The following is an 8,684-nucleotide window of genomic DNA, read 5'->3' on the forward strand; positions in this document are numbered from 1 at the left end:
CGGCATGGAGCATGCAACTGGCAGTCCAATCCACGGCCGCTCCAACGTCGTGCGCTCGAGACAAAGCCACCACAGCCTAAGTGCCACCCCAAAGCGGTGCAGATCCATGATGCTGAGGTCACCAATCTCGCGCAACATATAGATCCTATCGCAAGAAACCTTGCAGCGGTCACCGTGGCAGAATTCCTGACCTTTCTAGAGTCATGCATGCCTAATCCTGTCGATCTGTCGGCTCACCCACCTCAGCATCTCATGCACCGACATCCAGTACACCGTAAACACAGAGAGCACCGAGTTGAGCAGGACCAATCTTCCTGCGATACCAAGCAATTTGAACTTCTAACACGCCAACCTTCCCAAGATTTTGTGAACAAGCGGTCGAGATCATTCTTGCGTAACTTGCGGAGAGAGAGAGAGCGGGAGACCAAATTTTTTGCATGGAAAGGTTGCACATGTGGCCCCACGGGTCCGACCACATCGTGTAAATAGAAACTGTCGCCATTGATGAACAAGACTGTACTCTTGGTGAAATTAACTCTAAGTCCCGTAGCATCCCCGAATGCTCGGAGAATTGATTTTAGTGTTAGCACTTCTTGTGTGACCGAGTTGAGAAAGATGACGATGTCACCAGCATACAAGGAAGTACGATATGTCGTCACCTTTCCTTTGATCTTTGACAAGGCCCCCTCTTGTACATCTTTTGCAAGTAACTGATGCAGCGGCTCCATTGCTAGAATGAATAGGAACGGGGATAACGGATCTCCCTGCCTGATACCACGACGTTGTCATGTCACCGGTCGAGCTATTCCATCAACGAGCACCCAAGAAGATGCCGAGAAGAGTAACAATGAGATCCAATCGCACCAGTGTTGTCCGAACCCCCTTGCCCACACCATAGTGATATCCAACTTGACGAGGTGCATAGGCCGCTTTGTGTGGTGAAAGTGTGTGGCCATCCCCTGCACAAACAAGAAGTTATCCTGTATGCACCTGCCCTTTATGAAGGCAATTTGCACCGACGTGATTAGGCTATACTCAACCATGGAAAAGATTTTTTTCTCATTATCTTCACTCGAAGACATAGGTATTTAGGCTGGGCATCACGTCAACTTCTGACTTTGGTCACTTTGACCCCACTTAATAGTACGATGGTTCATATGACTCAGGAAAGAAGAAAAACGAAACTACTGAAATACTAAGTCTTCGCATATCGTTATCTTCATGCATATATCTTCGCGTACCACCATTATCTTCAAATATTCAATATCTTCGGACATTTTTAGGAGTCATCTTCGAAGGTAAAAATAATCTCTACGGACTTCTATCTATGTTATCCTGTGAACTCTCACAAACACATTAGTCCCTCGACCACATTTGTCTTCAATGCTTCAAAACCAACATGGGGTGGCACTAGCTGCACTTATAAACACACTATAAGTCATCGCCCGATTCAGAATCTCTATCTATTTAGGGTTTTAGCTTCTTTAGCCATCTAATATTCTTATAATTAGTTTCCAAGATAATAAGTGAAATGATAGATATGGTTGACTAGAAGGGGGGTGAATAGGCAACTACCAATTTTAGCTTGTCTTAACAAATTAGCATTAGCAACAAAAGGTTCTCTATGTGAACAACTAGGTGAGCAACCTATATGATGCAAACCACAAGGATAACAAGCACAGGCAACAAATACACCACAACAATAATAAGTACAAAGTAAAGGTAAGGGATAACCGCTAGTGGAACGGGTGGAGACGAGGATGTGTTAGCGAAGTTCCTTCCCTGTGACACGAAGTACGTCTCTGTTGGAGCGTTGTGGATGCACAATGCTCCCCAAGAAGCCACTAGGGCCACCGTATTCTCCTCACGCCCTCACACAATGCGAGATGCCGTGATTCCACTATTGGTGCCCTTGAAGGCGGCGACCAGACCTTTACAAACAAGGTTGGGGCTATCTCCACACAAAGCTTGGAGGCTCCCAACAAGACCACGAAGCTGTTGGAAATATGCCCCAAAGGCAATAATAAAATAGTTATTATTATATTTCCTGTTTAAAGATAATCGTTTATTATCCATGCTATAATTTTATTGAATGGAAACATAAATGCATGTGTGGGTATATAGACAAAACAATGTCCCTAGTGAGCCTCTAGTTGACTAGCCTGTTGGTCAAGGATGGTTAAGGTTTCTCAGCCATAGACAAGTGTTGTCACTTGATGACGGGATCACACCATTAGGAAAATGAAGTGATGGACAAGACCCAAACTATAAACGTAGCCTATGATCGTGTCATTTTGTTGCTATTGTTTTCATCATGTCAAGTATACATTACTATGACCATGAGATCATGTAACTCACTGACACCAGAGGAATGCCTTGTGTGTATCAAATGTCGCAACGTTATAGGGTGACTATAAAGGTACTCTACAGGCATCTCCTAAGGTGTCCATTGAGTTAGCCTCGATCAAGACTGGGATTTGTCACTCCGTCTGACGGAGAGGTATCTCGGGGCCCACTCGGTAATACAACATCAAAAACAAGCCTTGCAAGCAATGTGACTAAAGAGTTAGCCACGGATATTGTATTACGGAACGAGTAAAAAGACTTGCCGGTAACGAGATTGAAATAGGTATGGCAATACAGACGATCGAATCTCGGGCAAGTAACATACCGAAGGATAAAGGGAATGATATACGGGATTGTGTGAATCCTTGACATATAGGTCCAACCGATAAGATCTTCGTAGAATAAGTAAAATCCAATATGGACGTCCAGGTCTCGCTATTGGATATTGACCGGAGAGTGTCTCGGTCATGTCTACATAGTTCTCAAACCCGTATGGTCTGCACACTTAATATTCGGTCACGTTTTCGGTATAGTTGAATTATTGATGTTGGTAACCGAATGTTGTTGGGAGTCGAGGATGAGATCCCGGACATCACGGTGTCTCCAGAATGGTCCGGAAACAAAGACTGATATATAGGATTGTTGTATTTGGCTTCTGACAGATTTCGGGCATTACCGGTATAGTACCGGGAGTGACGAATAGGTTCCGGGGTTTTACCGGGAGGGGTGGTACGTCCATTTTGCATCATGTTTTCATGTTTATATTTATCGTTTCTTTGGCTGTTATTTCACTTCACGGTACTATTCTTATGCCTTTTCTCTCTTATTTTGCAAGGTTTACATGAGTAGGGAGAATGCCGGCAACTGGAATTCTGGCCTGAAAGTGGAGCAAAGTTGAGATACCTAGTCTGCGCAACTACAAACACCGTAAAAATCAAAGAGGATTTTTTTCCTGATTTATCAAAAATACCAGGCTGAAGAAGCACCAGAGGGGTGCCAGGGGGTGGCCACAAGCCTGCACGACGCGGCCACCCCCCAGGCCGCGCCATGGGGGCTTGTGGGCACCCTGTTGGCCCACTTGCCCCCCTCTTTTGCTATATGAAGGGTTTCGTCCAGGAAAAAAATCAAGGAGGAGCTTTTTCGTGGATTCGCCGCCGCCACGAGGAGGAACTTGAGCAGAACCAATCTAGAGCTCCGGCAGGACGATCCTGCCGGGGAAACTTCCCTCCCGGAGGGGGAAATCGTCGCCATCGTCATCACCAACACTCCTCTCATTGGAGGGAACTCGTCACCATCAACATCTTCATACACACCATCTCATCTCCAAACCCTAGCTCATCACTTGTAACCAATCTCCGTCTCGCGACTCCGATTGGTACTTGTAAGGTTGCTAGTAGTGTTGATTACTCTTTCTAGTTGATGCAAGTTGGATTGTTTGGTGGAAGAGTTTATGTTCAGATCCTTGATGCTACTCATTACTTCTATGGTAATGAATATGATTATGCTTTGTGAGTAGTTACTTTTGTTCCTGAGGACATGGGATAAGTCATGCTAATAGTAGTCATGTGAATTTGGTATTCGTTCGGTAATTTGATATGTTTTATGTTGTTTTTCCTCTAGTGGTGTTATGTGAACGTCGACTACATAACACTTCACCATTATTTGGGCCTAGAGGAAGGCATTGGGAAGTAGTAAGTGGATGATGGGTTGCTAGAGTGACAGAAGCTTAAACCCTAGTTTATGCGTTACTTCATAAGGGGCTGATTTGGATCCAGTAGTTTAATGCTATGGCTAGACTTTGTCTTAATTCTTCTTTCATAGTTGCGGATGCTTGCAGAGGGGTTAATAATAAGTGGGATGCTTGTCCAAGTAAGGGCAGGACCCAAGCGCTGGTCCACCCACATATCAAACTATCAAAGTAACAAACGCGAATCATATGAAGATGATGAAACTAGCATGACAGAAATTCCCGTGTGTCCTCGGGAGCGTTTTTCCTCCTATAAGACTTTGTCCAGGCTTGTCCCTTGCTACAAAAGGGATTGGGCCACTTTGCTGCACCGTTGCTACTTTTGTTACTTGTAGCTTGCTACGAATCATCTCACCACACAATCACTTGTTACCGACAATTTCAGTGCTTGCAGATATTTCCTTGCTGAAAACCACTTGTGAAATCCTTGTGCTCCTCATTGGGTTTGGCACTCTTACTTATAGAAATGACTACAATTGTTCCCCTATACTTGTGGGTCCTCAAGACTCTTTTCTGGCACCGTTTCCGGGGAGTGAAGCGCCTTTGGTAAGTGGAACTTGGTAAGGAAACATTCATATAGTGTGCTGAAATTTGTTGTCACTTGTCACTCTGGATACTAATCCTTTGAGGGGCTTGTTCGAGGTATGTTCACCTCGAACGGAAGCACAAAGAGTTTCTCGTCAACCTGCTGCACCTACTGAAAATATTTGTTTTTAATTTCCTTCGGGTATGCTTGAGAAATTGCTGGCTAATCCTTTTACAGGAGATGGAACATCACATCCAGACTTGCATCTGAACTATGTAGATGAAGTTTGTGGTTTATTTAAGCTTGCAGGTGTGCCCGAGGATGAGGTCAAGAAGAAGGTCTTTCCTTTATCTTTGAAGGATAAGGTGTTGACATGGTATAGGCTATGTGATGATACTGGATCATGGGACTACAATCGGTTGAAATTGGAATTTCATCAAAAGTTTTATCCTATGCATTTAGTACATCGTGATCGGAATTATATTTACAATTTTTGGTCTCGTGACAGAGAAAGAATCGCTCAAGCTTGGGGGAGGCTTAAACCAATTCTATATTCATGCCCCAATCATGAGCTCTCGAGAGAAATTATCATTTAGAACTTCTATGCTCGGCTTTCTCATGATGATCGCACCATGCTTGACACTTCTTGTACCGATTCTTTTATGAAGAGAGATATTGACTTCAAATGGAATTTATTGGAGAGAATTAAATGCAACTCTGAAGATTGGGAGCTTGAAGAAGGTAAGGAGTCAGGTATGAATTTCACGTTTGATTGCGTTAAATCCTTTGTTGAGACAAATACTTTTTATAACTTTAGCGCTAAGTATGGACTTGACTCTGAGATAGTAGCTTGATTGTGAGAATCATTTGCTGCTCATATTGATCTTCCCAAAATGAAGTGGTTTAAATATCATCCTCCTTTAGAAGTCAATGTAGTTAAACCCACTCCAGTTGAAGAGAAAGTCATTGCTTATAACGATCCTGTTGTTCCCAGTGCTTACATTGAGAAACCACCTTTCCCTGTTAGGATAAAGGATCATTCTAAAGCTTCAACTGTGATACGTAGAGGCTATATTAGAACATCTACACCCCCTGAGCAAATTAGAGTTGAACCTAGCATTGCTATTATCAAAGATCTTCTGTCTGAAGAAGTTGGGGGACATAATATTCACTTCTGTGAAGATGCTGCTAGAATTGCTAAACCTCACGCTAGAGACAAACATAGGCCTGTTGTTGGCATGCCTGTTGTTTTTGTTAAGATAGGAGATCATTGTTATCATGGCTTATGTGACGTGGGTGCTAGTGTTAGTGCAATACCTCAATCCTGATACGATGAAATCAAAGATGAGATTGCACCTGTTGAGATAGAACCTATTGATGTCACTATTCAGCTTGCCAATAGAGATACTATCTGCCGTGTGGGAATTGTTAGGGATGTTCAAGTCTTGTGTGGTAAAACAAAGTATCCTGCTGATTTCCTCGTTCTTGCTACCGCACAAGATAGCTTTTGTCCCATCATATTTGGTAGACCTTTTCTCAATACTGTCAATGCTCATACTGATTGTGAGAAGCAAACTGTCACTGTTGGCTTTGAAGGTGTGTCACATGAGTTCAATTTCTCTAAGTTTGGTGGACAACCTCATGAAAAGGAGTTGCCTAGTAGGGATGAAACTATTGCCTTAGCCTCTATTGTTGTGCCTCCTACTGATAACTTAGAGCAATACTTGCTTGAGCATGAAAATGATATGCATATGGATGAAAGGGATGAAATAGATAGAGTTGTCTTAGAACAATATCCTATCCTTAAGAATAACTTGCCTGTTGAACTACTTGGGGATCCACCCCCACCAAAGGGTGATCCTGTGTTCGAGCTTAAACAGTTGCCTGATACTCTTAAGTATGCCTATCTTGATGAAAAAGAGATATATCATGTTATAATTAGTGCTAGCCTCTCAGAGCATGAAGAAAAGAAGTTACTACAAACTCTGAGAAAGCACAGTGCTGCTATTGGATATACTCTTGATGATCTTAAGGGCATTAGTCCTACTCTATGCCAGCACAAGATTAAAACTGATCCTGATTTCAAACCAGTTGCTGATCATCAAAGGAGATTAAATCCTAAGATGAAAGAAGTAGTGAGAAAAGAAATACTAAAGCTCCTGGAGGCAGGTATCATCTATCCCGTTGCTCATAGCGATTGGGTGAGTTCGGTGCATTGTGTCCCTAAGAAGGGAGGCATTACCGTTGTCCCTAATGATAAGGATGAATTGATCCCACACAGGATTATTACTGGCTATAGGATGGTGATCGATTTTAGGAAGTTGAATAAGGCCACTAGGAAAGATCATTACCCTCTGCCTTTTATCGACCAAATGCTAGAAAGGTTGTCTAAACACACACACTTCTGCTTTCTAGACGGTTATTCTGGTTTCTCCCAAATACCAGTTGCACAATCTGATCAGGAGAAAACCACTTTCACCTGCCCTTTCGATACCTTTGCTTATAGACGTATGCCTTTTGGCTTGTGTAATGCACCTGCCACCTTTCAAAGATGTATGATGGCTATATTCTCTGACTTTTGTGAAAAGATTGTCGAGGTTTTCATGGATGACTTCTCCGTTTACGGGTCTTCCTTTGATGATTGCCTCAGCAACCTTGATCGAGTCTTGCAGAGATGTAAAGACACCAATCTTGTCTTGAATTGGGAGAAGTGCCACTTTATGGTTAATGAAGGCATCGTCTTAGGACATAAATTTCTGAAAGAGGTATTGAAGTTGATAAGGCTAAGGTTGATGCAATCCAGAAAATGCCATACCCCACAGATATCAAAGGTATAAGAAGTTTCCTTGGTCATGCTGGTTTCTATAGAAGGTTCATCAAATACTTCTCTAAGATTTCTAGGCCTCTTACCAATCTCTTGCAAAAGGATATTCCTTTTGTCTTCGACGATGATTGTGAGGAAGCCTTCGAAATACTTAAGAGGGCTTTGATAACTGCACCTATTGTTCAACCACCTAATTGGAAGTTGCCTTTTGAGATCATGTGTGATGCCAGTGATTATGCTGTTGTTGCTGTCCTAGGGCAAAGAGTTGACAAGAAGTTGAATGTTATTCACTATGCTAGTAAAACTCTAGACAGTGCCCAGAGAAACTATGCTACTACGGAGAAGGAATTTTTAGCAGTCGTGTTTGCATGTGAAAAGTTCAGGCCTTACATAGTCGACTCCAAAGTCACTATCCACACTGATCATGCTACTATCAAGTACCTCATGGAGAAGAAGGACGCTAAACCTAGACTTATCAGATGGGTTCTCTTGCTACAAGAATTTGATTTGCACGTTGTCGACAGAAAGGGTGCTGATAACCTAGTAGCAGATAACTTGTCTAGGTTGGAGAATGTTCTTTATGACCCACAACCTATTGATGATAGCTTTCCCGGTGAGCAATTGAATGTCATCAATGCTTCACGTAGTGCATCGTGGTATGCTGATTATGCAAACTATATCGTTGCCAAATATATACCACCTAGTTTCATGTACCAGCAAAAGAAGAAATTCTTCTTTGACTTGAGACATTACTTTTCGGATGATCCTCACCTTTATAAGGAAGGAGTACATGGTGTTATTAGACGTTGTGTACCTGAACATGAACATGGACAGATCCTACAGAAGTGTCACTCTGAGGCCTACGGAGGACACCATGCGGGAGATAGAACTGCACACAAGGTATTGCAATCAGGTTTCTATTGGACCACTCTCTTCAAGGATGCCCGTAAGTTTGTCTTGTCTTGTGATGAATGTCAAAGAATAGGTAATATTAGCAAACGTCAGGAAATGCCTATGAACTATTCACTTTTCATTGAACCATTTGATGTCTGGGGCTTTGATTATATGGGACCTTTTCCAAAATCCAATGGGTATACTCACATCTTAGTTGCTGTTGATTACTTCACTAAGTGGGTAGAAGCTATCCCCACTAGTAGTGCTGAACACAACACCTCTATCAAGATGCTGAAAGAAGTTATCTTCCCTAGATTTGGAGTCCCTAGATATCTAATGATCGACAG

This window comes from Hordeum vulgare, chromosome 3H (genome assembly GCF_904849725.1).
Source record: "Hordeum vulgare subsp. vulgare chromosome 3H, MorexV3_pseudomolecules_assembly, whole genome shotgun sequence".
NCBI classification, from domain to species: Eukaryota; Viridiplantae; Streptophyta; class Magnoliopsida; order Poales; family Poaceae; genus Hordeum; species Hordeum vulgare.